Consider the following 20,263-nt stretch of genomic DNA (forward strand, 5'->3'; position numbering starts at 1 on the left):
TTTTCGCTGCCTTCCCAGGATGTGAAAGGAGCCATCACCACCTTGACGGCCGTGCTGCCACAGTTCGTGATGAGTGCGGTTATCTCCGAGGTGCTTGCAGCTCTGAACCAGACCGAGCTGAGGCTAGTGACGGCCGAGGAGTATTCCATCTACTGCACACCTGAAGGTGTCCTCCACAACAAGGGCGTGCTCAACAAGTGAGTCGATCACTTGGGAGCTCCTCGACATATTGTTTACGATACACATATATTTATTTAGGGGTTTCAAATCGAACATTGGAATCAAATCAAGAAAAAGAAATGGTATCGAATCAAATATAGGAAAATTTTTCTTGCAAATATAGGAAGCTTACAAATTTTGGGCAAGAAATTACTGTGCTGCACATGCTTGGTAGTCTCTTAGCATTGTGTAACAAGAATGTGGCAAGCTACGAGTAACTTTAGGCACAAAGAAACGAATATACAGTAGAACCTCGCTGATATGTTCCCGCTTAATACGATTTCTTGGCTCCTACGTTCGCAATCGTGAAAAATAAACATAACCCCTTAGAGCAGGGGTTCTCAGGTACGTTCATCCCAGGGAACCCTGCTAAGCTACATAAAGTGCCAAGGAACCCCCCCCCCCCCCCCCCCCCCCGATTTAACCGAATTACGAGGGTATCAAGAAAACAAACAAATGCTGCACTACGTCAACACGCTTTTATTTACTCAATGAATCGTCAAATCTTGTTTCTATTTACCACAAGACCAGTGCGGAAGCTGAAATTCTCTTCATCTCATGACTGATTAGCGCTAGCAGCGGCGAAAACCCTCGCGACATCCTTCGCGGCGCACGTTTTCATCTGAGACGCGCTTTGCACCAACGGGCGCACATCCCGATTATTTTTTCGCCACTCAGCTGGTCGCCAACAAATTGTCCGTCCATCGCGATGTAGCCGGTGCTTTTTATCTTTGACAGCTTTGCACTGAGTAAAAGCGAAACTACTGCTTGCCGCAACCGCTGTCGACGAAACCGCGGCCGCTATCGACGCGATCATGGACGGCGATCTTGCGGTTCAGAAGGCAGGCGGCTGACGCACGCACCAAGTCAAAACGAAACTACCTTTCGCTGCAAGAAGTGCGGACGAAACTGCGGTCGCTATCGACGCTGCCATGGGAGGCGACTACGCAGTTGTGAAGGCACACAGCCGACGCGCGCATCGAGTGAAAACGAAACTATTTGCCGCAACCGCTGCGGACGAAACTGCGGTGGTTATCGACGCGATCAGAGATAGCGACTACGCACTTATGGAGGCACGCGGCTAGCCGCCAACGCGGTGTTACGCGCGGCGATAAATGCAAGAATAAGGCTTTAAAGGCACAATTAGGCACGAAGCGCTTCGGCGTTGCTGTCAGTCACGTGCCGCGTACGATTGCCGCTGAGGACCACGGCAATGCGGACTGCGCCGCTTCGTTTCGGTTGGACGCTACGCCGTTCTTGCTCTTCTGCGGCGCGCATTTGCGGTGCTCCGCGTTTTTTTTTTTTTTCCTTCAACGTATAGGTCAGTGCGCACGCTATCGGCACCTACCCTATCTACAAATAGGAGAAAGGCGCATGGTGGTAAGTTACGGCCTCCGAGATTCAAGTGCGAAAGCTTAGGCGCGCTGCCCGTTCTCAGAGGTTGGGTGGCTACAAGCTGCTTGCGTATTTATTGTGCAGTTCGCGCGTTGCTGTTACGCTCTGTGATGTGCTTTTTGACACTCGGGCATGGGTAATGGAGGTTCTTTGAATCAAGCGCACCTCGTGTTCGCCGTTTTAGACACTTGTCGGGAGCGGGACCAGGGACAATTTATCAGTGGCTCGCGGAACCCCGAGCAGGGGCCTGCGGAACCCGTAGGTTCCGCGGAACCCACTTTGAGAACCCATGCCTTAGAGGAATGTGTTAATACATTTCGGTTAATACGTTCCAGGAAAATACGATTATTCGGCAGCCATGTTCAGCATTGCGGCAAACTGCGGTCGTATGATACGTTCTGCAGCGCAAAAATATCATTCAGGTGTGCAAAAAGACCACTCTCATGGTCTTGTGAAGCGCTAAGTTGCAGACAGCAGCCGCGCGGCTTCTCTGCAGTGCTCGTTCGCCCGAAGTGACGAAGCGCGGCAGCAGCGGCGAGCGAATTTACCTTTGCGCTGCCTCGCTTCAACGCGTCTCCATTTGCGGACACACAAATCGTCCACATAGTATCTTCCTCCAGCAGCTTTGTTCGCCCATTCTTCAGCGATGCTGACTAAGCTGGATTCACATGCCGAGTGTTACCGGGGATGAATCAGGCACGTGAGATAGGACGGGAATCGGATCACTTTGCAGCAAGCATTCACACGTCAAAGGATGGCAACGCAGATGAAGCAGGCCTTGCGTGGGCAATGGTGATGCAACTGCGACTGAGCCGAAAATCGCAATGGTGATTTGGCTCACCACTGTATCATAAAGCGCTTCGTGTGCACCGAGAAAGTGCCTCAGAAACGGGTGACGTACGAGTTTGCCGGCGCCACTTGTGCTGTTCGCTAACTACCGTATTTACTCGCATAATGAACACACTTTTTTCCCCGTAGAAGATGTGCAAAGTTGGGGGGTGTGTTCATTAGGCGGGGTAAAATTTGGAGGGATTTTTTTTCCGCGGCCGCCTCTAAAAAAGTCTGTTTCATGCAAAAGGAGAGCCGTTGATTGCGATAGCAAATGCGTAGACAGCTACATGAAGTAAGTATAATAGTTTTAGCGGCCATATTAACTTACCAACATTCGCCAGCTATGTAAATTAACAAGCATGGTGTCAGTGTGCACTGTCAAACATGAACACATCACACTCGATGATCGCGGACACTTGCAGCCAAAGCGTTGGCACATGAAAGCGTGGCAACAACAGCGAGCAAAGTGACCTTTGTACTGTGTATCGCTTCAGCGCAAACTGAGCGGCAAGAACGGAGCACACAAAAAAGGTATAAGTTGCCGTCGCACCTAGACTCGCGTCCCGTCTCACCTAAACTCACCTTCGACTGTCTCCGTGCGTGCCCGCCGCCGGGCCGGTGCCAGCTTAGCCCTCCCCCTGAAGTTTTATTTCCTGCCGTTATCGGGAAGCGAGCGTTTGCCGGCGTGGGCAGTTTCGTTGGCCAGACTGGGCCACCGCCGCTGCTTCCCTCTGCGCAGCAGCTGCAGCATGAAGGTCAACACGTGACTAGAAAATACAGGAAGCATAAAAAAGAAGGGTTAACTGGCATTTTCTCCGTGGGGCTGAGACGTCGGCACTAGAGTACTAGGATACGGTTGCCTAGTACATGGGTTCTCAAAGTAGGTTCCGCAGGCCTCTGCTAGGGGTTCCGCGAGCCACTGATAAATTTTCCGGGGTCCCGCGCTCACCAAATGGCTAAAACGGCGAACACGAGGTGCGCTCGATCCACACAACCTCCATTACCCATACCTGAGTGTCAAAAAGCACATCACAGTGCGTAACAGCAACGCGCGAACTGCGCAATAAATCCGCAACCAGCTTGTAGCCACCCAACCTCCGAAAACGGACAGCCATGGGCAGCGCGCCTAAGCTTTCGCACTTGAATCTCAGAGGCCGTAACTTAGCACCGTGCGCATTTCTACCTCTTGTAGACAGGGTAGGTGCCGATTGCGTGCGCACGGACGTATACGTTGGCGGAATAAAAAAAAAGTGCGCGGAGCACCGCAAATGCGCGCCGCAAAAGAGCAAAAACGGCGCTAGGGTCCAAAAACGAAGCGGCGCAGTCCGCATCGCTAGGGTCCTCCGCGACAACCGTGACTGGCAATGTCTAATTGTGCCCTCAAAGCCTTTATTCTTGCGTTAATCGCCACACGTAACACCGCGTTGGCGGCTAGCCGCTTGCCTTCGTAAGGGCGTAATCGCCATCTATGGTCGTGTCGATAGCCATGCACCACAGTTTCGTCCGCAGCAGTTGCGGCAAACAGTAGTTTTCGTTTTGACTTGGTGTGCACGTCAGCTGCGTGCCTTCACCACCCATGATCGCGGCGATCGCAGTGTCGTGCGCACTTGTTGCAGCAAACGGTAGCTTCGTTTTGACTAGGTGCGTGCGTTGGCCGCCTGCCTTCTGAGCCGAAAGGTCGCTGTTCATGATCGCGTCGATAACGGCCGCGGTTGCGGCAAGCAGTACTTTCGCTTTGACTCGGTGCAAAGCTGTCGAAGATGAAGAGCACTGGCTACATTGCGATGGACAAACAATTTGTTGGCGACCAGCTCACTAGCGAAAAAATAATCGGGATGTGCGCGCGGTAGTGAAAAGCGTGTCTCAGATGAAGACCCGTGCCGTGAAGCATATCGCGAGGCCTTTTCCGCTGCTAGCTCTAATCAGTCGTGATAATTTCAGCTTCTGCACTGCTCTTGTGCGAAACAGAAGCAAGACTTGCTGATTCATTCAGTAAATAAAAGCGTGTTGACGTAGTAAGCATTCACTTATTGATTTCTTTTTACCCTGGATAATTGGACATTCGGTTAATTAGGACATTTTAATTCGGTTAATTCGGGGGGGTTCCTTGGCCCTTCATGGAGCTTAGCAGGGTTCCCTGGAACGAACATGGTCAAGTACACTCTAGTCCGCACGTACACACGTGTTCCGGCGTGACGCAGAAACGGCGACCTTGCCATGTCAGATAGGGTGAAATTTACGCTACGTTATTTTTTTTTTGTTTTTTTTTCCCTTCGCACGCGGCATTGAGGCGTCTCTACTGAACTTTTGCTCTATGACCGCGTGGTGTCGGGGTGTCGGAGCAATGTCGGTCGGAGGCGGCGCCATGTGATTTGGCGCGCTGCTAAGAGCATTATTGGTGCGAGATATGTTCGAATTAACCGTCGCAAATGCTTTCGCTTTCAAATTATCGGGCGTGTTCACCCATTGGAATAGATATAACTTTGACGGGACCACAGCGTCAGTTCGAATAAACCGGCAGTCCGAATTAAGCGTGTTCGAATTAACGAGATTCGACTGTACTATGTTCCATGACAGTGGCCCTTTTCCACTCTTGGTATGCTTGACCGCATAACATGGGTATATTGCAGCGAGGCTGACTTTAGGGAGCCAGCAAGAACTACAACTGGGCCATGACACGCTTGTAGGGACTGATGATCGCATACTTCCAACATTTAGTACTTACGAATTTGCCTGTGCACCACTAAATTTAAAATGCAACAGATGACACAGAACAGTGAAGAATGGTGGTGTTTCAAATGGGAACATAATACATCGGAGTCAGTGAGCTTTAAGTCGGCTCCACGAAACTCTGCATAGCAGCTGGGAAAACGCAACAGGGAGGAACGTCTCAACAGGTTTCCACTGTACAGTGATTTTGTCTCTGTGAAGCAATCTTTAGCCGTCTCCCTAGGTTTATTGCTTTGTTGGTTGTCAGGGTAGCCTCAAATAGCCTTTCGGTTGTCAGAGTAGCCTTTCAAATCCTTTGAAAAAGATTTGAAAGAACAAAGCGGAAAGAAAGTATGCGAGTTGTCTTGTCGTGACGCTATGCTCAAAGCTTGTAAGACTCCTTGAGTCAGTCTTGCAATCATGCTAAGCATTTCCCACCTTCTTTTGTGCAGTGTGGTTGAGGCCACCACCGAGTCCAAGAACATCAAGCGTGAGAGCAAGGTGTACTCGTATAAGGAGCAGATGGAGGAGATTGAGCTCAAGAAGGTGAGAATGAGCCCAGACATGCTCTTGTCTTGTAGCACCCATGTTTTGCAAGTGTGTGTGCATACACGTTTCTTCGTATCTAGCGTTTGGGCACTTTTGGCCCCATGAAGAAGCGAGGGAAGACTGATGGTTAGACAGAAGTATTTGTGCCCCTCTGTATTTCAGATACAATTTGGTTGGAAAGTAGTTGAGTGTTTCTTTGCCTTTGTCTTGCTGACATGAGCCCAGACATGCTCTTGTCTTGTAGCACCCATGTTTTGCAAGTGTGCGTGCATACACATTTCTTCGTATCTAGTGTTTGGGCACTTTTGGCCCCATGAAGAAGCGACGGAAGACTGATGGTTAGACAGAAGTATTTGTGCCCCTCTGTATTTCAGATACAATTTGGTTGGAAAGTAGTTGAGTGTTTCTTTGCCTTTGTCTTGCTGACCCCAAAGGGTCATCGAGAGAATTCTGCCAGTAGATCTCTGTTGGTGAACACAGTCCATCAGAAGAATTAATGAATTGTCTGGTGATGCATCTCAGACAACCTGTCTGAGCAAAGGCGCTTTCTTTACTTCAGTTTTGATTAAGGGGGGACGCGGCTTTCGGTACCAACTTTCTTGTTTCTTGGTGGATGTCAATGAAAATTGGTACATAGAATAAGAATGGCTCTATGATGCTTTCATAAAAATTTCAAAGCGGTACCATGAAAACTTTTTGCTAGACAAATTATTTCTTTCTTAAACCTCGTGGAGGGACTGGAGGATTTACGAAATCAAGTGAAAAGTTTGTTAAATACTGTATGCACAGCCAAATGTATGCAGAAGGGGATAGCGTTCTCGAAATAATTTTTTTTCAACACTAAAATTTGTAGTTTATGTTTTCTCCAGTCTAACTGCAGTGAGCACGCTTACACTGCAAACAAGGAACCCTACTACGAATTCTTCAAACACTAGGATAAAGAAAGAAGAGCGCTATCCCCTAAAGTACAGTTCAGTGAGTCTGACAAAACAAATGCAATCAAAATGTGTAAAGTAGTTACCAAGATATCTGCTCCACGAGCTGAGCAACATGCCAAAAAAACTGTACTGAGAAAACAAGGTTCAAAGTTGTCAAAATTTAATAGGCACCAGGGTTATAGTCCTTTGTGTCCTTTGCGATGTGGCATCGCTTGACCATCTGATCTGATGGTCTGATGAGCTTTTGCAGCTTTCTTTTTCCGCATTGCGTCTTTTTCGGCTGGGTTCCTGAACAGTTTCGCCAATACGCGCGGACGATGTTCCATCCGTGCTTGAGGTGCTCAGCTGCACGTCCGCGTCGCGCTGCATGCCACCGTCATTGTCACTGCTGAAGTCGCCGGAGCAAACTTTGTTTTAGAGATCAGTGGCTTCGACTTACGAGCACCAAATTGATGCGCAGTCTTGCGTTTCTTCTTGAACAATCGCCGGCCCATGATAACAGACGAGAGCCGTTCTCCAAGCTAAGAAGGGCCGAGCTTGACAACGTTTTTCGTTTCTCTAACAAGCGACCGCCGGTCCGTTATCATAAGTGAGATACAATAATCTCTAAACCACGCCGCGACGACTTGAAAAGACGCGAAATCGGCTCCTCAGCGCCGTCAGCGCGGCGATTCTAGCCACCGTAGCGGCGAGCAGACGACCTTTCCGCCGGTTGCTAAGGGCAACCGCCCGGGAGACCAATCCGGAGCCGCGTACAGTCACGTGGCGCGTGCTGCCGATCAGAAACCGCCGTGAGACCTTGAAACTTTTGCTTGCTGTGCGCTTGCTCTTGCCTGGTGCAGCTGGCCGAGGCGCCAGATTTGAAGACGGAGAATCCCGCTATCCATAGAGACCAAGATGGCGGCGCTAGCTTACGCGGTTGCGGAGATATCGCGGCCTGAAAAATGCCGTTTTTTCGCTATTTTCGAGAAACTCCTCGCCACCTTAGCTTCGATAAACATTTTTTACATCATTTCCGCGCGATTTTCCGTGACGAAATTTTGAAATAAAATAGAAAAGAAGTCATACAAACTGAAAATGTGATTTTCAAAAAATCGGTTTTTTGGCCAAATATCGTGATGCGAAAGCCGCGTCCCCCCTTAAACTACTGAGAGAAACACTATAGATGTTCGACTGGGCTCGGAAAATTGGCTTCCTTTAGCAGAACAAGGTCACTACCACCATTCTCCGTATCAGTTTTCTCGGGAATCGTGAACTGGGTGTAGCGTGAAAAGTTTTTAACAGGTAGTTATGCGGCTCTAGCAAAATGTACTGGGTTTTTAAGTTCCGTCTGCAAAGAGAACGCACTTGCTTCACTGTGGTGGCTCAGGACTTATTCTGCTGCTGCTTCGGGGTTTCAAGTCTCTGTTGGGGTGGTCGAATTCTGATTGGGGCAGAACTGAAAAATGCTTGTGTGCCGAGGTTTGGGTGCACGTCCAAGAAAGGTTGGGCCACAGAGAAGAGGCGTGACGTTTCTCCCTCCAAATGCCTGGATGTGCTCATGTTGCTCAGATGTGTCGTCAGCAGGTTGTTACACATACCTGATTGTGGTTATGCAGGAGCTGGAGGCCAGGAAGAAGACCAAGGTGCAGGAGCCCGAGCTCACCAAAAAGCAGAAGGAAGTAATGGATGCCCAGCTGCAGAAAGAGCATGCCGTGCGAATGCGTATACGCAAGGTACTGTACTTGTGTGCTGTTGGCCAGAAATAGTCAAACCCGTTTATAATGATCCCAGATGTAACACTTGATCTGTTATGGCGGCCTCATTTCACTTTGTTTGTGATTTTCTGACCCTGCTTATTCAAATTGAGTCCAGATATACAGTAAAGTCTTGTTGCAAGAGACGTGGTTACAAGAGACACTTGGTTATAAGAGACTTTTGAAAATGGTTTGGTTAGTTTTCCTACGTTTGCCAATTCGGCGTCCGATACATCACATACAAGAGACATGATTACAAGAGACACTCCGTTACTAAGGACAACTTTTTAGGTCCCTAGAGCAGGGGTTCTCCAGCATGTTTGTTCCGGGGAACCCTGCTAAGCTCCATGAAGCGCCAAGGACCCTCCCCCCCCCCCCCCCCGCGAATTAACCGAATTAAAATGTCCTAATTAAACTAATGTCTAATTATCCAGAGTATCAAGAAAACAACACATGAATGCTTACTACTTCAACACGCTTTTATTTACTGAATGCATCAGCAAATCTTGTTTCTATTTTGCACAAAAGCAGTGAGGAAGCTGAAATTCTTGTCATTTCATGACTGATTAAAGTGAAGGCCTCGCAACATCCTTCGCAGCACGGCCGCGGCGCGCGTCTTATCTGCAGACACGCTTTTCACTACCGCGCGCACATCCGGTTATTTTTTTCGCTAGGGAGCTGGTCGCCAACAAATCGTCTGTCCATCGCGATGTAGCCGGTGCTCTTAATCTTTGACATTTTTGCACTGAATCAAAGCGCAACTACTGCTTGCCGCAACCGCTGCTGACGAAACCGCGGCCGTTGTCGATGCGATCATGGACGGCGACCTTGCGGTTCAGAAGGCAAGCGGCCAACGCACTCACCAAGTCAAAACTACCATTTGCTGCAGCAAGTATGGACAAATCCGTAGTCGCTATCGACGCGATCATGGATGGCGACTACGCAGTTATAAAGGCACGCAGCCGACGCATGACCGAGTCAAAACGAAACTACTGTTTGCCGCAACCGCTGTGGACGAAACTGTGGTGGCTATCGACGTGATCACAGATGGCGACTACGCACTTATGGAAGCACCCGGCTAGCCGCCAACGCGGTTTTACGCGCGGCGATTAACGCAACAGTAAGCGCTTTGAGGGCACAAATAAGCACAAAGCATTCCGGCGTTGCTGTCAGTCGCGTATTGCGTACGACTGCAGCTGAGGACCCTAGAGATGCGGACTGCGCCGCTTTGTTTTTGGACGCTGGCGCCGTTTTTGCTCTTTCGCGGCGCGCATTTGTGGTGCTCCGCGCATTTACGTTTTTATTCCTCCGACGTCAGTGTGCATGCTATCTGCACCTACCCTATCTACAAACGGGAGAAATGCGCATGTTAATTGCACGTTACGGCCTCCGAGATTCAAGAGCGAAAGCTTAGGCGCGCTGCCCGTTTTCGAAGGCTGAGTGGCTACCAGCTGCTTGCGGGTTTATTGCGCAGTTCACACACTGCCGTTACGCGCTGTGATGTGCTTTTTGACACTCGGGCATGGGTAATGGAAGTTCTGTGGATCGAGCACACCTCTTGTTCGCCGTTTTAGCCACTTAATTGGCGAGCGCGGGACCACGGAAAATTTATCAGTGGCTCGCAGAACCCCGAGCAGGGGCCTGCGGAACCCCAGGGTTCCGCGGAACCCACTTTGAGAACCCATGCCCTAGAATAAGTTCTTCACTATTTAGAAGAGACACAACCCAGACACGGTTCTTCCATCCAACCTAGGATGGAAGATCCTGTGGAAAACTGCCCTGAAGATAAAGCTTAGGCCTGCATCCAAGAGACTGCAGACGTTCCAGAATCTTTCGAGGAGTTTGTGTCTGCAGATGTGGACCTCGTGTACTCCAAAGAGCCTACAGATCATGCAATCCTTGTGCAAGTAAACGGTGCATGTGCCCTAGAAGATAAACCAGAGTAGGAGGAGGAGGACGACGAGGACATTGCAGGGCAGAAAGTGTCGGCAGTTGAGGCTGATGAACATCTAAAAGTACTTCAAAGGTATTGTGAGCAACAGGAAAGCTTGCAAAGTGAAGTGCTTTACCTCCAGAAGCTGGGAAGGAAGCTAATAGAATCTGCAGTCACTAAAAAACAAACAACTATGAATGACTTCTTTAAGCCATCCTGAGCAATTTCCTGTAGATGTGCTAAAACACACTTTGATGCTGATGTATAATAAAGTGATCTAGTCTGACTACTCGGGCGTTTTTAGAATTTTGGGTTACAAGAGATATGTTTCCCGGGTCCCTTGAGTGTCTCTTGTAATGAGGTTTTACTGTAACAAACATTTTCAAAAGCGCCGTGCATTTATAACTAACACTTCAGACCCGGCCATGGTAAAAGGAGGGTGCACGCTAAGTTCTAAAACACGTAAACGCGATTGAACAGTGTGCATGGAAGTGCGCCCCCCCCCCCACTCCAGTCCAGCTGTGACGAAGATACCATTGTTAAGATGAGTGAGCACCGCTCGTGGATTTCAGAAGCCACGAGGGAAGTCGCTTGCTTTTAATTGTGCTTTCAAGGGCATGTCTCCTGCGCGCTTCAGGGCGAGGCAGTACAGCCTATGGAGGCTGTGGCCTCTGAGTTACCGTATTTACTCACATAATGAATGCACTTTTTTTTTTCCAGTAAATATGCGCAAAGTTGGGGGGTGCATTTATTATGTGGAGTAAATTTTTGAGCGATCTCTTTTCCACGGCCACCTCTAAAGAAGTCGCAGTTTCGCCTGAAAGGCGAACTACCAATTGCTATAGCAAATGTGTAGACAGCTATACGAAGTAAGGATAGTAGTTTTATCGGCCGTATAAACTTGCAAAGTAATTTAAACCAGCATGGTGTCAGCGGGCACTCGCTGTCGAAATGCTGGCATGAGGAAGCGCGGCAGCAACAGCGAACGAAATGACCTTCGTGCCATGTATCGCTTCAACGTAAACTGAGCGCGGCGACGGAGCACGCACAAAGGCATAAGCCGCCTTCACACCTAGACTCAGCCCCCAACACAGATCGCTTTCGAGATAGGGCGCGCGCGGCTGCGCAATGTGCAGTTGCTGCGCCGCCTCCCTCCCACCCCTGCCACCAGCGCCATGCGCGACAAAATACTGGTGTGTTTCCTCCCCGCTTTCCTCCCTCGAACACAGGAGCTAGAGCCGCGACGTTGGCGCTGACGGCGAAAATCCGCATGGAGTGTCCATGTGATTACTAGCGCAATAAAAGTAGGAGACACATGGTACAATTCGGCGTTCGATACAATCATACCCGCCGGACGCCATATCGGACACCGAGTCGTACTGCGTCTCTCCTACTTCATGGCAGCAAGTTCAGGGTGCATTTATTACACGGAAGAAGAAAAATCCAAATTCTGATGACTAAAGTTGGGGTATTATTAAATACTGAAGTATTTACTCAAGTTCATTATGTGAGGGCTGCGCGTGCTGGCAGTACATGGATACAGTAGAACCTCACTGATACGTTCCCGCTTAATACGATTTCCCGGCTCCTACGTTTGAATCGCGAAAAATAAACATAACCCCATAGAGGAATGTGTTAATACGTTCCGGTTATTACGTTCCCGGAAAATACGATTATTCGGCAGCAACGTTCAGTATTGCGGCAAACTGCGGTCATATGATACGTTCTGCAGCGAAAAATTATCATTCAGGTGTGCAAAAAGGCCGCTCTCATGTGCTTGTGAAGCGCAAAGTGGCAGACAGCCACCGCGCGGCTGCTCTGCAGTGCTCAATTCCCCCCCCCCCCCCCCCCCCCCCCCCTCTGCGACTTCTCTGAATTGCTCGTTTGCCCGAAGTGACGAAGCGCGGCAGCAGCAGCGAGCTTTGCGCTACCTCGCCCCTCGCTTCAACGCGTATTAAGTGGCGAAAACAGCACCTAGCGCTACAAGGAGGTGGTGGGGGACGACACAGCGAAGGTGGTGGCGGACGAGGCGCCTGAAGACGGCGGCGAGAACGAAGGCGTGAGAACGAAGGCCCACCAGCTACCTTCGCCGAAGCCTGGAAGCCTTACAAAGCTTCTTTCGCACGAAAGACAACGAAAATGCGGACAAGGGTCTGCAATTTGTGCAAAAGGAGTTCCTGTCCGAGGGTGACACGCGCCAGCAGAAAATACAGTTGAATCTCGGTGATTTGAACTCGAAGGGGCCCAAAAATTTGTTCGAATTAAAAGAGGGACTTATTTTTGACGTATTTGTGCACCATAGCGCTACGAACGAATGGTGCGAGTCGTGAAATATCGCGGCGCACAAGCACATAGCGAGCGAGGGCCACGAAACTGCCCACGCCTGCCAACGCTCCCATCCCGATAGCGCCTCTTTCTCTTCACAACCACAGTCTCTGTCTCTCTCTCGAATCCCGATAACGGCAGTGAACGAAACTTCACGGAGCGGGCCGCGCCGGCACGGCGACACGCGCGCGCGCCCAGACCGTTGAAGGTGAGGGAGGAGGGCGACAGGGAAGCGCATTTGGCCTCGGCAACCCCATCGCTTCAGTGGCTCGCCCTCCCTCTCAACTCTCTCGTAGCTCCCTCACCTTCGACTGTCTCCGTGCGCGCCCGCCGGCCCGGTGCCAGCTTAGCCTGCTCCCCGAAGTTTCGTTTTCCACTGTTGAAGCGAGCGTTGGCCGGACTGGGCTTCGCGTTGCTTCCCTCTGCGCCGCAGCCGCTGCGTTGGCTGAGATGTCGGCACGTATACGCGTGTTCCGGCGCGATGCTGAAATGGCGACCTTACCATTTGAGAGAGGAAATTTTCGCCGCGGTATTTTTTTCTTTCTTTTTTATTTCTCCGGGCGACGTTGAGGGATCTCTCCTAAGCTTTTGCTTTATGGCGGTATCGGAGGATTGCCAGTCGGAGGCGCCACCACGTGATTTGGCGTGCTGCTGAGAGCATTGTCGGTGCGCGATTATGTTCGAATTAACCGTCGCAAATGCTTTCGCGTTCGACTTATCGAGCGTTGTCGCCTATTGGAATACACATAACTTTGACGGAGACAAAGCGTCAGTTCGAATTAACGAGATTCGACTGTAACTATGTTTTACAAGAAATAAATGTTTTCTGCCCTTGCACCTCAATATGGGCTTGTCAGCTTCAATTTTTACACGATTCGGATCGTACGTTTTTCCGGATCGTACATTTATTTTTCGCGTATTTTTGAAAACGTATGAACGAGGTTCTACTGTATGTAGGCATCGATATAAAGCTGCAGAGAAGATGGCCAACGTGAACCAAAGGCCATGTTTCTTTTTTGTCTCCATTCTGATGTAAAAAACTTTATATTCTGGTTCAGTACTGGTTCACGCAGAAATAATGTTTTTTTCTGTTTTCGGTTTAGTTTCTGTTCGATACCCTCGCCCTAGCGCATGCCTTTCTTTCTGGAATTAAAACAAATATAGCATTGCGGTTCAGTTCCGGTTTTATAACCTGCTGTGCACTGCTCTTTGTTGAATCCTTTTCTCCCATTGCTTCTTGCAATGTCTGTGCAGCTTGCAGACTCACTGGAGCATGCCATGTTGTTGCTGGATGCGGTGCTTGCGGCACCTGCGTCCACGGTGTGCCTGTACGGGGCACCCCTGTACCCGCAGTTGGTGCAGGCCCTGACCGCCCTGTTCAGCAGCCGCCTGGCGGCACCCATTGTGGTGCCTGCCTACCTGCGCCTCAAGGACGTCCTCTTTGCACCTGACTTAGCCCACTTTGGTCAGTACCCTGGTGGCAGACGCAGTGTTGCTAACCCAGCAAGTTTTAATGAGTTCGCATCCTTAGGGGTGTCACACACTTTTGGGGGGCTTCGTATGTAGGTGTGTGTGTGTGTGTCAAACTGTTTTTCCACCTATCTGGGTCACTGGGTAGTCCATGGTCAAATGGGTAGCGCATTGGGCTGCTGTAATCAGGCAAATGGGTTCAAAGTCAAGCATCGGACCAAGTTGGGTCACTCAGTATATGGCAGTGCGTACATAGGTGCCGCTGTGAACCTCTTTCATGCCGACATGGTTCACTGTAGATGCGGGGCTGGGTAGGTACCGCTGTTTGAAAAAAAATTCTTTCACACCGACCTTTAAAGCACTGGGTGTGTGGCACTCGGTCCATGCTGGTCTTCAGTGAACCCCTTTGATGCCAACTTGGGTCACTGCGTATGTGCCAATATGTGTGTGCTGCTCTGCAATGGACGTCTTTGACACCAACTTGTGTAACTAAGTATGTGCCACTGGGAATGAGCCACTCTACAATGACGAAAGAGATCCCTTAAATTTCTCCGATGCTGAGTGGAATCAAACCCACATTACAACTGCACAATATTGTTCGGTATTCTTGTGCCAATTTCATATGTGCAATTGTTTTTATAGTAACCCAATTATAGTCAATATCTGATTTTTTCGAACTCACTAGGGGCGACGAAAACGTCCGAAAAGTCAGGCAGTCTGAAAAAAATGAATGCATACCTTTTACTGCCCCCAAGGCCTCAAATCGGCACAGGCATGTCCAAAACGGCTCTGACGGCCTGCCGGTACAACTATTAGACATCTCGGTGCTCGTACTGTGGCATGAGACGAGTGCACCCATGTATAATAAAGGAATACAGACCGTCCCGTGACAATTGCCCCTTCCCACTCTTCATATGCTTCACCACAATACTTTGCGCATGCTTTGCCACGTGACACACTGCTGTATTGAGGCGAAGCTGACTTTCAGGAACTGACATTATGCTACGCGCTGTGCTTTCTGAGCTTCGAAGCCATTGGTGAGGATTACAAGCGTGAAATCGGTGCCATTACTGACAGCAGCCAATTCCTTCAATGAAAAACACGGCACCGAACAGCAAGAAGCTTGGTAGCAAACGTCAAAGCAGCTAGGCCTATTATTGCTGTCGGGGTGGCTATGGCTGCCAGCGGATCTGCGTGCAAGAGTGCCGGTTCGAGGAGGCGAGATAATCAAAATGACGGTGGAGGTGGCTTTGATTAATGCCATTTCAGACGTGTGGTCATGACAAAAAGTCTGGAAAATTGCATGACGAAGGGTTTTTTCGTCCAAAATTTCAGACATTTTTATAGATTTACTCCACAGAGTACATGGCAGTGCTGAGTAGGCATTCGAATTATTGGGCTTCTCCAGAAAATCTGTTGTTGACTGTAGTTCCAAATTTGGATTGGACTCGTCCTCTAGTTGCGACAGCCATATGCATTATTTAATGGCAATAAACTCTCATTAATTCGGACGTATTTGGCCACACATCAGTTTATACAGACAACCCTCGGAGCACAGCGAGCACAAAGTGCTGCAGATGTCCAACACCAGAAATCAAAAGTGGTGCTAACTTCCTATTGAAGCGACGCAGAAGAGTCCACGTCATGGAATCTGCTGCCTTTCGTGCCTTTATGGCTTTTATTTGTTTTTACTACCACGGATGACACTACGTTGGCCGTGTGCCTAGAGGACTTCATGGACGACTGAGGTTTTCGTCCGCAGTGGTTGCACCAAACAATAGTTTAATTTTAAATATGAACGAGATGTGCACGCGGTATTGAAAGCATGTCTACTTGAATGAAGATGCTGGCGTCATGCACTCCGAAGGAAGCACTGCATTGTGAAGGAAGTCGCGAGCGCTAATTGGCCACAAAAAGACGAGTATTGCAGCTTCTGCACTAATTTTGTGCTGAATAGAAGTCAGGGTTGCAGATTTATTCAGTAAATAAAGGTCCATTGGGGGACAAAGCGTTTGTTTTCTTGATACCCTCGATAATTCGACATTTGGTTAGTTCAAATATTTTTTCTGGTCCCATGAAATCAAAATTAACAAGGTTTTACTATATAGCCCCCCCCCCCCCCCAAAAAAAAAATGAAAATTTGAAATGATCTTTTTACCATTGTGTGAATGATGCATTTTGCGATATGCTGCAATAAAAAGTATGATTATGCCTTGATGACAGACCTCACTCCTACAAGATTGCACAGAGCCTAAAGTTAATGTTCTGTGAAAATTTTAATCTAATACTACAAAAATTTTGCCAATATATTACTAGGCAGTTGGTAGCCATCCCCAAATACCATATAAAAAAATTGATTTCTTTCATTTTTTTTTGTTGTTGTTTCTGAGACCAATGTCCCCCTTTAATAGCCATAAGAGGCTGTGGTAAAATTCCTCAATGAACTTTGGCTCAGTTCAGTTTCTTGCCGACTTTTTTTTGTGCCTAGGAGAATACCGTATTTACACGATTGTAAGTCGACTCGAATGTAGGTCGACCCCCCCAAAATTGCATGTCTGAAAAAAAAAATGGGGGGGGGGGGGGGAGAAAAACCACGCGAGTGCATTTCACACAAGGCAAATGTATTGATGGGGTTGCTAAAGACTACTCATCGTCACTAGAGTTGACCTCACTGGTACTGCTGCCGTCATAGCTGCTGTGGTCCCACAGCACGTCGTCATCAAAAGTGAGTCCACACTTCGCGAACGACCGCACCACGACATCGCGCGGTACAGCCCCCCACGCAGAGAGGACCCACCCGCACACAGTAGCCAGAGAGGCCAAATTTTCTCGCGCTGAATCCGCCACTGCCGCACCACACGTTCACTGACTTCCAGACTTGCAATTTGGCCTCCGAAACTATGCAGTTGTTAGTTTCCTCAACATGGAGGATAGCAGCCCGTTTGAACGCTGCTGAGAACGAGCACCAAAAGTTCTTGGCACTCATGACAGGCGCGACGATTCAGCACAACAGCAGAAGTGACAGATGCACGCGGCCGTCGAAAACAATCGTATCTCAAAGAAAAGCTCTTCCGCCAACTACCAATACCCCCTTAACGACGGCTCTTCCGCCAGCTACCAATACCCCCCAAACGGTGGCTCTTCCGCCATCTACCAATACCCCCTAAATGGCGGCTCTTCCATGATCGATGCTCCCACAAGAGCCGTGCGCTCATGGTGCGCGCAATCAAAATGTATGCAATACAGTAAATTATTACGCTACGCTTCTACTGTAACCATAAAAACATAGGTGCAAAGTTGTAACCACACCGTAGCACCCCTGATTTCTCGTTTCTCTTGCCGCTACTAGCGGTACACGGTTTGGTTTCGATTCTAAGTCGACCCCCCAACATTGGATTGCCAAATTTGAAAAAATGGGTCGACCTACAATCGTGTAAATACGGTATGTGTGCATCCATTTATAGGCACTTCTTTAGTAAAGGCATACTGAAGAGCTTAGTGCATCAAAGCTGCATTTGTAGGCAAAGCAAAATGTTGAGGCCAGATACCATTTTAGAAAATCGGGAGTTATTTCTTTACACATTCTGACCGTAATTTTGAGTTTCGATACATTCTTTACACCTGCAGATTTGAAGCATATACGAAGTACGACTCGGCTTTCCTTTTTTTTTCTGTTTACTGTTTGTTCTTTTTCTGGCGCACTTCTCCTTTTTTTTAGCGTGGCCGTGTCAGCATGGCTGAGCGCATATGCAACCCGCGTGATCTGTTTTAGATGTATTCTTCCACGTGTGCAAGAAGCGGGCAAGTCGAGATGGTGTGGCATCATGTGCGTTGTCTTCCCGCGTGTTTAGTACTGGAGGTTGCATAATGTTAAGTTATGGACAGGCTTTGAAGGGAAAGGCAAACGAAGCATTGACTCCCCGCTGTCACCACTTTTCTTGATAGTGTCATCCCACTGCGGGGGACACTATCAACCGTGGGGGCATAGTGGACTTCGCTTCTTACTGCCGATGTGAAGATATCATCAATGGCATGAAACCATACCTTTCGTTGTCGACTCTCAAATTAAATAAAATTAAATATTTCTCATTCAAGTGTGCGTTTTCCGATTACGTGATCAGTTGGAAAACTTTGTGAGCTCTTCCGTGTAAGAAAAGTCCCAACTGTATCCACAAGTATATCCAGTGAGAATCTGAGGGCCCTTGCGAAACTGTGAGAAGGTTGGCAAGGAACGGTTTACCTTGAAAGTGATGATGCTGATGACAGTCTGCTTGCTGCCCCCTCTGTCTTCAGCCTCGTCAGTGGGCTACCTGATGCTGCGGCTAGCGAACCCCAGCTGCGAGTTGGACCCCCGGTGGACAGAGGAGGACTTGGACTCGTGCATGCAGCGGGTGATCGCTTGCTTCCATGACCTGGCCTGCTCCCCAACGAGCGCCCGTCGTCTGCCTAGCCCGGCCTTCTGCTTCGCGTTCCCGCTGCTGCGTCTGCTGCTGAGCAGCCCCGACACCAACGACGCCCTGCTCACACAATGCCTGCAGGTGCTCTCGGCACACTCGGTCATGCGCTGCACCGAACCCTTCAGCCTGGTCAGTTGGCTTGCATAATGTCACAACCAAAGTCCTGTGCTGGTCCAACAGAGTTCAAGTTCAAGTTTATTGTTTGTTATTGCATGTACAAAAACGGGCTTACATATTATATCAGCTCCGTTATTTAGCTTTAGTTTTATGTATTCACTTACCCTATGGGCTGCTTGGTAAAAGCATAACGTGGTAGCGAAACAATAACGAAAAGAAGCAACAGCGAACTGTTGCGGAGGACTAATCAAGGGCAAAATTTGATAGCATGGGGCTCGGAACTAGGCAATAAATCTAGTAGGCACTGCACTTTACAATGTGTTGCAATCACAAAAGGCTCTAAACAAGGGAAAAAACCCAATAAAAGTTCTTATGCAGGATAAAACAGGGTACAGTGAAACCGCGCTGATACGATTCTGCATAATATGTTTTTCGGGATGGTACATTTTTTTTTTTTTTTTTTGTTTCTCGGCCAACATAGGAGCAATGTATTTTCATGCGGTTGATACTGATTGCGTTTTCAACTGAAATTGGATGATACAACTGCAAACTCATATTTGTGAAACTCGTATCTTTATATTCAAGTGTACTAGATTAAATTACATTCCAACGACCCACAAACAACATGTTAAGGGCTGGTGACACTAGTGGAAAAGCACGCGGTCACTCTTTAAAGAAGGAAGGAAGGGAGTGCGTGCAGCGTGCCCCTCCAGACTGGCCATGGCGTGGGAGACTGGTGTCATGCGGACCCGCCTGATCGCTATTTTCGCACTCGTAGAATCAGTCTGCTTGCGTAAACTTTTGCTCGCACTTGTCTTTTTTTTTTTGCCTTTTCAGGCGAGATCTTCATGCGGTCATGTGGCTAAATGAACCGCCTGCTCTCGTCCGCCTGTCATATCGCTCGTGTCACGCTCTCTGCGATGCTCCTTTGTTTCGGAATTATTGGCCTCGTGGTGCCGCAACCTCCATAGCTATCTCAAGGAACTTGTTATCTTTCAAAATAACTTGTTTACGGACTTTGAAAAAAAGGAAGTTCAGCGAAAACTCGTGAACTGTTGTTAAGTTGCTCAATAAAAGTGTGTTGATTGTGGTTCGTGCGGTGTTGTGATGCTGCTCCGCATAACGCGCGTGTTATGTGGAGCAGTATTACTCAACTCCATAGGAAGCTTTGCTAGCGAGTTGGTCACCAAGTAAGAGTGCTTTCTAACGTTTTGGGGCTTGCTTGCTGATACGATTTTTGGATGATACGTTTTATTTTCTGGTTTCCGCGAAGATCGTATCAACGGGGTTCCACTGTAGTAAGAAGCCCAATACAAGAAATAACAAACTAAAAACACTGTAGTTCAATAAAAAAAAGGCACTAAGCACACTTAACTGAAGAGGGTCTTGTGGTTTGAAACATAACGAATGAAAGGCAAGTAATCTCGAATCGAAAGCACTCGAAGCAAAAAAAGGAAATACATCCAAAAGCAAGAATATTCAGTCAAATGGTCTGTAAGTAAACAAATGTGTCATGATTGAGAATGCACGCATTGTCTTCTAGAAGTGTATTCTAACATTTGATAGCAACTAGAATTACTGAGC

At 48.5% G+C, this 20,263-nt stretch overlaps 1 pseudogene; it reads left to right on the top strand.

Moving 5' to 3' along the window:
• Nucleotides 1-20,263, top strand: part of LOC119444421 (eIF-2-alpha kinase activator GCN1-like) — a 152,488-nt pseudogene that overhangs the window by 18,991 nt on the left and 113,234 nt on the right.

This window comes from Dermacentor silvarum, chromosome 3 (assembly GCF_013339745.2).
Source record: "Dermacentor silvarum isolate Dsil-2018 chromosome 3, BIME_Dsil_1.4, whole genome shotgun sequence".
NCBI lineage: Eukaryota > Metazoa > Arthropoda > Arachnida > Ixodida > Ixodidae > Dermacentor > Dermacentor silvarum.